We start from the raw sequence: 13,869 nt of genomic DNA, 5'->3' as shown, positions 1-13,869 counted from the left end.
GTGAGCGGGCGAGGCCGGAGTGCGGCCCTATGGGCGAGCAAAGGCCAGAGGCACGACGCGGCGGCTCGGCTGCGTGCGCGTGCAAAACGTGCGCTCTGGGCGCACCCAGAGCACGCACGCTACGTGTTCGGCAAAATGCCAAGGCATGCCAGGAGACTTGGATGGGGCTGGGGATTAACAGATCTAGGTTAGAGGTAGCTAGGAGCTTAGCGGGGCATGCTGGTTAGGCAAAGCAAGTAGGTCCAATGTGCAAACTAAAAACCATGTCAAATCTGACCATGCACACAAGGTGCTTGACAGAAAGCTATGGCCATCTAGGCATCTCTTGGGGTGGCCAAAAACTCTAGATGATAGTCTCTTTAGATGACAAAGAGGGTGGCAAGGTTAGTTTGTCATGAACAAAAACTTGTTAGTGCAAGTTTTTGAGAAAACCAAATCTGGACAGAATGAAAAGGGCATTATTGCATGGACCAAAAATACTCCAATGGGTCCAATCTCCTAGACTTAAGGGTTTGGTAGGGTGGACTATAAGCAGGAAAAAGCTCATGGGCACTAGAGCAAAATAAACTAGGGTTGCAGTAGAAAATGCCAAACTGGACCAGAGAGCAAAAGAGGATGGTTTGCTCAAAAAATTTCAAAGAACATCAATGGGTTTTTGCACAAAGTTGAATCATACACTACTACTAACATCCCCTAATTTTGGTGGAAGCTTTAAAGAAATATTTAAATAGGTTGCAGTGCAAACCACAAACTGATCCAGATTTGAAAACATGAGGTAGAGCTCAAAATCTCCAAAAGACTAAAATATATTTTTGCATAAAAGTGATGTGGGAGAATCCCATGACATCTCCAAATTTTGGTGAAACTTATAACTAATTTTACCAAAGGGTTGTAGTGCAAAAGAGGCTCCAAAACTTATGAAAAATAATTTTTAAAGAAATAAAACTCATGGAAAATAATTATGCAAATAAATCCACTGATAAAAGAAATGTTTTTCTTGAGAGGGTAAACAAGTCCAACAATATTTTTGAAAAGTTTTCACTTGGGGTGAAAACTCCACAATATCAAGGAAAAGAGTGGTTCTGAAATCAAAAGATAGACCCACAAAAATGAAAATTCAACTCCTTGGCAAAATTTTAATAAACAAATCATGGTTAAATTTTTTGGGGTGTTACAGGAATGAAGCAGGCACGGAAAGCAGCTTGGAAATCCGGCCAAGTGATGACCATTCCAGCAGGTAGTGGACGCCTGTGCCTGTCCCACCATTGAGCAGTGGGACCCTTCAGATAATATGCCGCAAAGGTGACATAGCCGGCAGGGGCTACACCAGCAGACTCTAGCTCGAAAGTGATGTCATGGAGCCAGTCATCAGCATCTAATGGTTGAGTTGAGCTGTGGTAGATGCTTGGGTTGAGATGTACAAAGTCATTTAGCGTCATAGTGGCTGGCTGTTGGTTCAGGTTGGGACGAGGAAACTGAGCTATCACTCCATCCATGAACTGGCAGTTCATCTCAAAATGTTGGATCATACCCGCCATGTACTCAGGCGGTGGTGGGAGGTTGCCACCACGACCACGACCAACAGGTCTAACCATCCTGCTAACATGTAACAGGTGTAGCTCAGCATGGAGAAATTGCAAAGACAAGGAATCATTCATGATGAAACTTGCATAATGAAAGAAGTCCAACGGATACAACATAGTAGCCTAATAAGACATACAGATCCATAGATAAGTTCGGTTACAAGCCATAAGTACGAGTTCAGAAAAGACAAGGTAGTCTAGACCAAGTAGGCGGCGCGCAAGCACGCGATGGAGGGATACAACAACACGACATAGCAATATGCTACATCAACATCGGGGAAAACCTCAGAAGTCGGGCAGCTGTCGGTGAAGGAAAGCATGGCGATGCTCGAGGGAAGGAGGCTGCATGCTGTGGTGGCTCTGGTGTACCAGCTGATCTCCAGGCGAAAGAAGAGGTCCATGAGCGGGGGTATCACCACCAACCTCGGGCCACACAAGACCTGGTGGCATCTCCATCCCGCGCGGGTAAGTAATGAACGGAGGAAGAATCACTATGGTGCCTACTGGACGCATCTGCTCCAGAGTTTCGTAGTGGCGTGCAGGCGTGGCGTACAGCTCAACAGTCAAAGCTCTAACGGTGCGATCCAGAATCTCAATGTATCGAACCATTTACTGAGGGTCGTAACAACGACTCACGTAGGGGGTACACACAACAGTGTAGCGCCTAGTATCATTCCCAGCTGGTGGGTACGGGAAGTATCTAAACCCAGTCTCCTCCAAGCGTGGATGCTCTCTACAGAGGCTGGTGATAGAAACATAGGCAACCTCCTATACTGCCATCTCTACAGTCACTCCAATACCCTCAAAGGTATGCAACTCGTGGGTGGAGTAGTTCTGCCGATCTTAGATATCAACCTTAGCATGATACATCTCCTGGTTGAACTCGCGGTAGATCTCGTACACAGTGTACTAAGGATACCAGCGATATCCCATCAGGGCCAAGAGGTCGAACATAATGGCCGGGAACCCAAGCGTGCCGACCGCCATGGTCTGGCGGACGATCTGCCTTGCGAGACGCATCTGACATAAGGAAGTACAAGGATGTCAAATGACGATGTGAGTATTATCCAAAATACAATTCAAAGGAATAGTTGTAGATAATCCAGCTCTCCGGGTGAATGTGATTACGAGATCCTAATGTTGGCATTAGTAAATTCATTTAACCCAAGTAGAAGAGAGATCAGAATCCCATAGTATAGACGAGGAGTAAAAGATCCTAATACCACCAAATTGGTGACATGGGCCCGTAAGCCACACAGCCATGTTAGTAAACCAGTTTTTCAAAGAGTAGACTCAACTTCGGCCAAGGAGTTGGAAAGGCGGTTCCTACAGGAAGTCGGCTCGGATACCAACTTGTGACGCCCCTGATTCAATCGTACACTAATCATACACACAAGCATGTATGATCAAGATCAGGGACTCACGGGAAGATATCACAACACAACTCTAAACACAAATAAAATAACACAAGCTTCATATTACAAGCCAGGGGCCGGCTCGAATACATATACCGATACATAAGCGAGTCAGCGGATGCAACAATCACTACTAGGGAAAATCTTATAGACAGACGCTTACTAGTAGCGTGGGTTTATACCCCTCGCTGCTGCTACTTATTAGTACCGTGGATTTATAGCGCTCGCTACTACTAAGTTGATAGTAGTAGAGCAGGTTTATAACCCTCGCTACTACTAAGTGGTCTCTATTGTGCCCACCCGGGACATACCATAGTAGTAGCGAGGGGTATAAACCCGCGCTACTACTAAGTTGATAGTAGTAGCACGGGTTTATAACCCTCGCTACTACTAAGTGGTCTCTTCTGTGCCCACCCGGGACATGCCATAGTAGTAGCGAGGGGTATAAAACCGCGCTACTACTATCGACCCACCAAGTCATATGTACACATAGCGTGCGGAGGACCAAATCCAAACCCACACTCTTCTGATTCCCCTTCTCCTCCCACTCGTGATTCCCTTCCTCACCCACCACCACTGCTGGCCTCGCACCTCGGCGCCAGTCACATATCCGGTGACCTCCTCTCCCAGACCCCTCCCCACCCCTCCCCCTCCATCCTCCTTATTTGTAGTTCGAAGGAGAGGGAAACAAGCAGAGCGTCGTCCACATGGTGGCGGCCAGATCCGCCATGGACGCAACCACTTGCACCTCCTCGTCAGGTCAAGGGTCCCACGACAAGCAACAGCAGGTCACCGAACTTCATCTAGGGTTTCGGGCGTCGGCACCAACTCCAGCGGCCGCCGGTGAGTTCCTCCTCCTACTGCTCTCTATCTCTCTCTTCCTCTTTCTAATAATTTTATCTTCTTTCGTAGTAGCAGTAGACAAGAGCTGCGGGCACAAGTTGGGTGCGGAAGCACCATCACCCCGAACAACTTCACCCCTCCAAGACCAGTAGCAGCCATGAATGGAGAGGATGATGACGCCGAGCAGAAGCAGTCGCCATGGCTGCAATTAATTTTTTTTAATTCTAAATTAGTTAGTAGTAGAGCGGGGCTCTGACCCGCGCTACAACTAAGTAGTAGTAGCGCGGGTGGCAACCATGCTACTGCTACTTCTAGTAGCAGTAGCGCGGGTACCACCCGCGCTACTGCTAAAAGTTAGCTGTAGCGCCCTAGCAGTAGCGCAGCCCCGCGCGCTACTGCTAGCAATTACCCCGAGTACAGACATATGTTAAACAAGTATGCCTTAAGAACGCTAGCACAAACATCAACGATCGTAGAGGCAAGGCCTCCTACATGGGACCTCCTAACTAGTCCTGGTCGTCGGCGGGTTCCACGTAGTAGTAGGCACCCCCGTGGTAGCTAGTAGTAGTAGTCGTCGGAGGTGGCATTTGGCTCCCGGGATCCACCATCTGGTTGCAACTACCAGAAAGAAGAAAGAAGGGGAAAGGGGTAACAAAGAAACCGCGAGTACTCATCCAAAGTACTCGCAAGCATCAGAACTAAACTAAGTATGCATTGGTATCAAATGGAAGGGTTGTATCTGTGGACTGAACTACAGAATGCCAGAATAGAGGAGAAGCCCTAGCCTATCGAAGACTAGCATCTTCAAGCAGCTCCAAGCGGCTTGCAACATATAGAAGAGTAAAGAATAACAGTTTATATTTTACAAGCATGTTGTTTAATTAATGCCCAGAGATCCTTCCATGACTCCCTGCGAGGAAGCAATCCTGGGGCCACATATCCATCACATATCAAGTATCCATTTCTAGTTGTATAAGATCAGGATACAAGTCTGAACGTCCATTACCGTGGACACGTTATTCGAATATATGTCTCCCCTGCAGGGGTGCACCATGTTTTCAAACACACGATCAATCTGGCCAGACACACTTTTCTGGGTCAATGCCCGACCTCGGAAGATCAACACGTCGTAGCCCTACCTAGGCTCAGCAGAGAGGTCCCCGCCGGTCTACATCCAAAGCACTCCGGGGTCTGGGCCCATTGCCCGTTCCACTCCAGGTCATTGCGAGCAGGGCGGACCAGGCTCCACCACTACAGGATGGTGCTGGCCCAGCCATGCCGCAATGCTGAACTTGACCTCTGACAAAGCTTTGGCTGATACTGCGACATTGAGGCCCATATCTATTCTCGCGTGGTGGTTAGTGCGTAAAGGCCAAAGGCTAATTCAGAACAAATACCCAAACCTGTTAGTGCATTATTAAAAGAAGTGATGGCTGTCGGGACAAGTCTGGAGCTATCACCCCTCCTGGGTGATACCGCTAAACAGCCAGCCACGACCATCACATCGCATGGGTGCTCTTCGGGCCTGCCCGGCTTTAACAACGGTCTCAAATAAAGTCAAGGTAACCGTGTGTCCAGACATCAAGGGGAAAAAACGAGGAATCACCCCTGGCGGATTCCACTCGATATAATCATCAAGGTTAACGTAAGAGGAACCACCCTTGAGGTTCACACCTGAGGTGTTGCACGACAGAGCCGTATCAGGAATGGTGAAGGAGGAACCACCCTCGATGCCCATGACCGAATAGCTACACTACAGAGATCTCATCAGGAGTGATGTATGAGGTACTTGATGGTAACTCTGTAGAGTCGAGCAACAAAAAGGGGCATGATGTGATGTGAGGTGTCGGGCTCTGGTCATCGATCACGTTGATTGAGTCGTGGATGATGAAGCAGGGGCAACAAGGACAAGGTGGGGGTCACTGATGGATCACTAGCCAACCTATACTAAGTAGTTTAGGGTAAGCAGGTAGGTAACAATAGCAGGTTACAAAAGCAGGCTATGCATCAGAATAGGAGCAATCAATTACAGTAGCCAAATCTAATGCAAGCATGAGATAATGGAATGGGCGATATCGTGATGATCAAAGGGGGGGCTTTCCAGGAAGCTCCGCTGAAAGGGAAGAAGAGTCGTCGTTGACGTAGTCGATCATAGGGGCATTAGTAGCGGTCTCGAGGTCTACCAGAGAGAAGAGGGGGAAGAAACAGTAAATATAATGCACACAGATGCATGGCATGACAATAAGCAGCACTAGGCGTGTTCTAACGCAGTACTACACGATACCGACGAAGGGGAAAAACATCCGGGAAAGTTTTCCTAGAGTTAGACATTTTCAGACAAACAAACCGGAGGGGAAATGTTCAATGTTCGCTATGCTAGGGGCATGTGGCGGATGAACAGACCGCGTATTCGGATTCGTCTCGTCGTTCGGAGCAACTTTCATGTAGAAAACATTTTCATCCGAGATACGGTTTATTTTCTATGATTTTTCAAAGTCTAAACAATATTCTAAAATTATTATTAATTCGAAATTAAATAATAAATTGCTACATGTACCCAGCTTTGCGTACACGGAAGTGTACCAGAGGCTGGCAGATGGGCCAGGGGGTTCCAGTTGACGAGTCAACATTTGACTGGTCAACAAGGGGTGGGCCCCCCTATCATTGACTGTTTCATTAACTAACTAGTTAATTTAGTCTAATTAGGCTATGAGGCTAATTAACTTTAATTAGTTTAATTAAACCTAATTAAATAATATGTTTATTATTATTTTTGTAAATCATTTTTTTATTTTAGTAAATGGGACGTGGGAGCCATAGGTCAGTGGCGCATGGCCAATAACCGACAACATGTGGCTAAAGGGCGCACGGGTGTGGCGCCCGTGCTAGAGACCGTAGGCTGCCCAGGCGATGGGGGAGGGGGCTGGCGTGAGCGCCGGCGTCCAGGGGCCGTGCGGCCGCCGGCCGGAATAGCACGGCGGTGCGGAGGGGAGGTGGCCGGCGGCGATCGAGTACAGGGGTGGCCGCGTAGGTGCGGGACGGGGGGAGCTCGCGGGGGCGCCGTACAACAGCGGGGCGCCGGCTGGTCGCGGGGCACGACAGGAGCAGCGGAGGGGCGAAGCCGGCATGGGACGTGGGAGGGCGGCAGCCGCGGCGATGGGGCGGCAGCGCGCGGCACGGTGAAATGTCCATTTTGCATCATGCTTTTATACCGATACTTATTGCATTATGGGCTGTTATTATACATTATGTCACAATACTTATGCCTATTCTCTCTTATTTTACAAGGTTTACATAAACAGGGAGAATGCCGACAGCTGGGATTCTGGGCTGGAAAAGGAGCAAATATTGGAGACCTATTCTGCACAGCTCCAAAAGTCCTGAAACTTCACGGAAGTCAATTTCAGAATATATAAAAAAATACTAAGAGCAAGAACTTCACCAGGGGGGCCACACCCTGCCCACGAGGGTGGGGGCGCGCCCTACCCCCCTGGGCGTGCCCCCCTACCTCGTGGGCCCCCTGGTGGCCCTCCGGTGGCCATCTTCTGCTATATGGAGTCTTTCGACGAGGAAAAAATCATAAGCCATCTTTCCGGACGAGACTCCGCCGCCACGAGGCGGAACCTTGGCGGAACCAATCTAGGGCTTCGGCGGAGCTGTTCAGCCGGGGAAACTTCCCTCCGGGAGGGGGAAATCATTGCCATCGTCATCACCAACGCTCCTCTCATCGGGATAGGGCAATCTCCATCAGCATCTTCACCAGCACCATCTCCTCTCAAAACCATAGTTCATCTCTTGTATCCAATTCTTGTCTCCAAGTCCGGGTTTGGTACCTGTGGGTTGCTAGTAGTGTTAATTACTCCTTGTAGTTGATGCTAGTTGGTTTAATTGGTGGAAGATCATATGTTCAGATCCTTTATGCATATTAATACCCCTCTGATTATGAACATGAATATGCTTTGTGAGTAGTTACGTTTGTTCATGAGGACATGGGAGAAGTCTTGCTATTAGTAGTCATGTGAATTTGGTATTCGTTCGATATTTTGATGAGATGTATGTTGTCTCTCCTCTAGTGGTGTTATGTGAACGTCGACTACATAACACTTCACCATTATTTGGGCCTAGAAGAAGGCATTGGGAAGTAATAAGTAGATGATGGGTTGCTAGAGTGACAGAAGCTTAAACCCTAGTTTATGCGTTGCTTCGTAAGGGGCTGATTTGGATCCATATGTTTCATGCTATGGTTAGGTTTACCTTAATACTTTTGTTGTAGTTGAGGATGCTTGCAATAGAGGTTAATCATAAGTGGGATGCTTGTCCAAGTAAGGGCAGCACCCAAGCACCGGTCTACCCCACATACCAAATTATCAAAGTACCGAACACGAATCATATGAACGTGATGAAACCTAGCTTGACGATATTCCCATGTGTCTTCGAGAGTGCTTTACATCATATAAGAGTTTGTCCAGGCTTGTCCTTTGCTACAAAAAGGATTGGGCCACCTTGCTGCACTTTATTTACTTTTGTCACTTGTTACTCGTTACAAATTATCCTATCACAGAACTATATGTTACCTATTATTTCAGTGCTTGCAGAGAATACCTTGCTGAAAACCGCTTATCATTTCCTTCTGCTCCTCGTTGGGTTCGACACTCGTACTTATCGAAAGGACTACGATAGATCCCCTATACTTGTGGGTCATCAAGACTCTTTTCTGGCGCTGTTGCCGGGGAGTGAAGCGCCTTTGGTAGGTGGAATTTGGTAAGGAAAAATTTATATAGTGTGCTGAAATTTACTGTCACTTGTTACTATGGAAAGTAATCCTCTGAGGGGCTTGTTCGGGGTATCTTCACCCCGACCAGTAGAGCAAAGAGTTGCCCCTCAACCTACTGAACCTACTGAAAACGAAAATGTCTGCTTCGAAATTCCTTCGGGTATGTTAGAAAAACTGCTAGCTAATCCTTTTGCAGGAGATGGAACAAAGCATCCTGATGAGCACCTAATATATGTGGATGAAGTTTGTGGATTATTTAAGCTTGCAGGTGTGCCCGGAGATGTTATTAAGAAGAAGGTCTTCGCTTTATCTTTGAACGGAGATGCATCGAGATGGCATAGGCTATGTGATGATACGGGGTCATAGAATTACAAACGATTGAAATTGAAATTTGATCAGAAGTTTTATCCTATGCATCTTGTTCATCGTGATCGCAATTATATATATAATTTCTGGCCTCGCGAAGGAGAAAGCATCGCTCAAGCTTGGGAGGCTTAAATCAGTGTTATATTCATGCCCCAATCATGATCTCTCAAGAGAAATGATTATTCAAAATTTATATGCTCGGCTTTCTGATAACAATTGCACCATGCTCGATACTTCTTGTGCTGGCTCTTTTATGATGAAGACTATTGAATTCAAATGAGATTTATTGGAAGGAATTAAACTCAACTCTGGAGATTGGGACCTCGACAAAGGTAAGGAGTCAGGTATGACACCTAAGTTTGATTGTGTTAAATCTTTTATGGATACCGATGTTTTCTGTAAATTTAGCACTAAATATGGGCTTGACTCTGAGATAGTAGCTTCTTTCTATGAATCTTTTGCTACTCATGTTGATCTCCCTAGGGAGAAGTGGTTTAAATATCATCCTCCCATAGAAGTAAAAGTAGCTGCACCTATTAAAGTTGAAGAAAAGGCTATCACTTATAATGATCCTATCGTTCCTACTGCTTATGTTGAGAAACCACCTTTTCCTATTAGGATAAAAGATCATGCTAAAGCTTCAACTGTGGTTCATAAAAGCAATATGAAAACTTATACACCTCCTGAGAAAATTAAAGTTGAACCTAATATTGCTATTGTTAAAGATCTCTTGTCTGATAATATTGATGGGCATGTTATTTATTTCTGTGATGAAACTGCTAGAATTGCTAAACCTTGTGCTAAAGATAAACCTCGACTTGTGGTAGGCATGTCTTTTTTTTCTGTTAAAATAGGAGATCATTGTTATGATGGCTTGTGTGATATGGGTGCTAGTGCTAGTGCAATACCTTATGACTTATACAAAGAAATTATGCATGATATTGCACCTGCTGAGATAGAAGATATTGATGTCACAATTAAACTTGCCAATAGAGATACTATTTCACCGATGGGAATTGTTAGAGATGTTGAAGTCTTGTGTGGGAAAACTAAATATCCTGCTGATTTTCTTGTTCTGGGTTCCCCACAAGATAGCTTTTGTCTCGTTATATTTGGTAGACCCTTCTTAAACACTGTTAATGCTAAGATAGATTGCATAAAGGCTGTTGTTACTATCAGTTTAGATGATATGTCTCATGAATTTAATTTCTCTAAATTTAGTAAACAACACCGTGAAGAGGAATTACCTAGTAAAGATGAAGTTATTGGTCTTCCTTCTATTGCCGTACCTCCTAGTGATCCTTTAGAACAATATTTGCTAGACCATGAAAATGATATGTTTATGAATGAAAGAAGGGAAATAGATGAAGTATTCTTTAAACAGGAACCCATCCTGAAACACAATTTGCCCGTTGAAATCCTAGGGGATCCTCCTCCACCCAAGGGTGATACCATGTTTGAGCTTAAACCGTTACCTGATACTCTTAAATATGCTTATCTTGATGAGAAAAAGATATATCATGTTATTATTATTGCTAACATTTCAGAGCATGAAGAAGAAAGATTATTGAAAACTCTGAAGAAGCACCGTACTGCTATTGGATATACTCTCGATGATCTTAAGGGCATTAGTCCAACTCTGTGTCAACACAAAATAAATTTGGAGGAAGATGCCAAACCAGTTCACGATCATCAACGACGACTCAATCCTAAGATGAAGGAAGTGGTAAGAAAGGAAATACTAAAGCTTCTTGAGGCAGATATAATTTATGCCGTTGTTGATAGTCAGTGGGAAAGTCCTGTCCATTGTGTCCCTAAGAAGGGAGGTATTACTGTTGTTTCTAATGATAAAGATGAGTTGATCCCGCAAAGAATTATTACAGGTTATAGGATGGTAATTGATTTCCGCAAATTAAATAAAGCTACAAAAAAGATCATTACCCCTTACCTTTTATCGATCAAATGCTAGAAAGATTATCCGAACATACACATTTTTGCTTTCTAGATGGTTATTCTGGTTTCTCTCAAATACCTGTGTCGGCCAATGATCAATCAAAGACTACATTTACTTGCCCTTTTGGTACCTTTGCTTATAGACGTATGCCTTTTGGTTTATGTAATGCACCAGCTACCTTTCAAAGATGCATGATGGCTATATTCTCTGAATTTTGTGAAAAGATTTGTGAGGTTTCCATGGACGATTTTTCCGTCTATGGATCCTCTTTTGATGATTGCTTAAGCAACCTTGATCGAGTTTTGCAGAGATGTGAAGAAACTAATCTTGTCTTGAATTGGGAAAAGTGAAAATTTATGTTTAATGAAGGTATTGTCTTGGGGCATAAAGTTTCTGAAAGAGGCATTGAAGTGGATAAAGCCAAGGTTGATGCTATTGAAAAGATGCCATGTCCCAAGGACATCAAAGGTATAAGAAGTTTCCTTGGTCACGCCGGTTTTTATAGGAGGTTCATTAAGGACTTCTCAAAAATTTCTCAGCCTCTGACTAATTTATTACAAAAAGACATACCATTTGTTTTTGATGATGATTGTGTAGAAGCATTTGAAATACTTAAGAAAGCATTGATCTCTGCACCTATTGTTCAGCCACCTGATTGGAATTTACCTTTTGAAATTATGTGTGATGCTAGTGATTATGCTGTAGGTGATGTTCTAGGACAAAGAGTTGATAAGAAATTAAATGTTATTCAATATGCTAGTAAAACTCTAGACAATGCTCAGAGAAATTATGCTACTACTGAAAAAGAATTCGTAGCAGTTGTATTTGCTTGTGATAAGTTCAGACCTTATATTGTTGATTCTAAAGTAACTATTCACACGGATCATGCTGTTATTAAATACCTTATGGAAAATAAAGCTGCTAAACCTGGACTTATTAGATGGGTTCTCTTGCTACAAGAATTTGATTTGCATATTATTGATAGAAAGGGAGCTGAGAACCCCGTTGCAAACAACTTGTCTAGGTTAGAAAATGTGCTTGATGACCCACTACCTATTGATGATAGCTTTCCTGATGAACAACTAAATGTCATAAATGCTTCTCACACTACTCCATGGTATGCTGATTATGCTAATTACATTGTTGCTAAATTTATACCACCTAGTTTCACATACCAGCAAAAGAAAAAGTTCTTCTATGATTTGAGACATTACTTTTGGGATGACCCACATCTTTATAAAGGAGTAGATGGTGTTATTAGACGTTGTGTACCTGAGCATGAACAGGAACAGATCCTATGCAAGTGTCACTCCGAGGCTTATGGAGGACACCATGCTAGAGATAGAACTGCACACAAGGTATTGCAATCCGGTTTTTATTGGCTTACTGTTGGGGATATGGTTACTGGAGGTAAACCGGCTAGGAGTGGCCGGGTTAGCTCCATGAAGATAGAAGCCCATGAAGATGTGAAGATGGTGGCGCTTTACGAAGACCTAAGGCCCAAAGGCGGGTTAAAGCCTGTAGATGTGAACCGACTTCATCATATAAACTTGTATTGTAAGTTAGAGGAATAGAGACCGAGCCGGACACCACTATGACCTGGCCTCGGGACTCTGTAAATCGGCGGGCGTCAACCTATGTATATAAGGGGACGACCCAGCTACGGTTTGAGGATAACACACAACAACTCAAGATCCAAGCAAAGCAGATTTGCTCCTTGGTCATCGAAACCCTAGCAATACCAATCACAACTAGACGTAGGCTTTTACCTTCATCGAAGGGGCCGAACTAGTATAAAACCCCTCGTGTCCCCTTGTCCGATTTAACCCCTTTAAGCTAACCCGTAGAGATGGCTCCACGACTAAGACCTTTCACGAGGACATCTATTGTGACAAACCCACAATAGTTGGCGCCCACCGTGCGGCTATCACACAATGGTTTTGAGTTCTTGAAGGGCAGCTTTGATGGACTCAAGGGATACGGTGTGGGCCGGATGACGAAGAGTCGTCGCGACAAGATCTACATCGACGATGCAGGATGGGGCCCCGAAGCCGGTTCAATCGAATACGGGTACCGGATCCCCTTTGGTGGGATTCATGTCTTCATCGGCAAGATCGGCAAGCCGGGCCCTGAGCCGGACACCTGCGCTGACATCATCGAGATGGCTCAGCGTGCAAGCCCTTCCCCGGTTCAGCCCGCAGCAAGGCATGTTTTTGTAGGTGTCATCCATGGAGCAGAATATGAGGAAGGACCGGCATCTGATGGGGAAACCGTTGTCTGCTCTGATGAAGAGTCTTCAACTGGAGAAAATGAATCGCTATATTAGTTGCAGGACAGCCGGATTAGCGGAGGTTCCGATGGCAACAGTATTCTGGACCCCCTTGATCTGCCAAACCGGGTCGCTATCTTTATGGACGGTACACAATCATCACCCCACTCATCAACCGCCGCAGCAATGCTCCCTGGTTCGGCAACAGCAAGGCCGGCGGGATCAAGGGGCTCGGCGCCACCTCCGGCTCAAGTTATGTCTGACTTGTTCGATGCTTTGGCAACATTGATGGCCGCAGAGGTGGATGCAGCAGCCTGGGATCAGCACAATGCGGAGATCGCAAAGGTGAAAGATCAGATAACTCAAGCTAAAGCGGACCTAGCAGCAGAGAACTCTAGGATGGTTACAGAATGGGCCGAGTTGGAAGCTCAGGCCTACCAGCTTAGGCTGGATCAGAATGCCTTAGAGGAAGTCATGAGAAGAGGATTCCGGTCGCATCTCCCGCCGAGTTATGAGCCAAGAAATCTCTTCAACACGCCAGGAGCAGGAACTAGTAACCAGCCTGTATTAAACCAGATGGAGGCGCCGGGAACTGGAGCACCGTTTCAGCCACGCACGATGGACTCGCCTCGTCAGAACAACATTGTGCCACAGTATGTTCTGAC

Source organism: Triticum urartu, chromosome 7, assembly GCF_003073215.2.
Source record: "Triticum urartu cultivar G1812 chromosome 7, Tu2.1, whole genome shotgun sequence".
In the NCBI taxonomy this organism is placed as follows: Eukaryota; Viridiplantae; Streptophyta; class Magnoliopsida; order Poales; family Poaceae; genus Triticum; species Triticum urartu.
The sequence above is the reverse complement of the archived record's forward strand: the minus strand, read 5'-3'. Positions refer to the sequence as shown.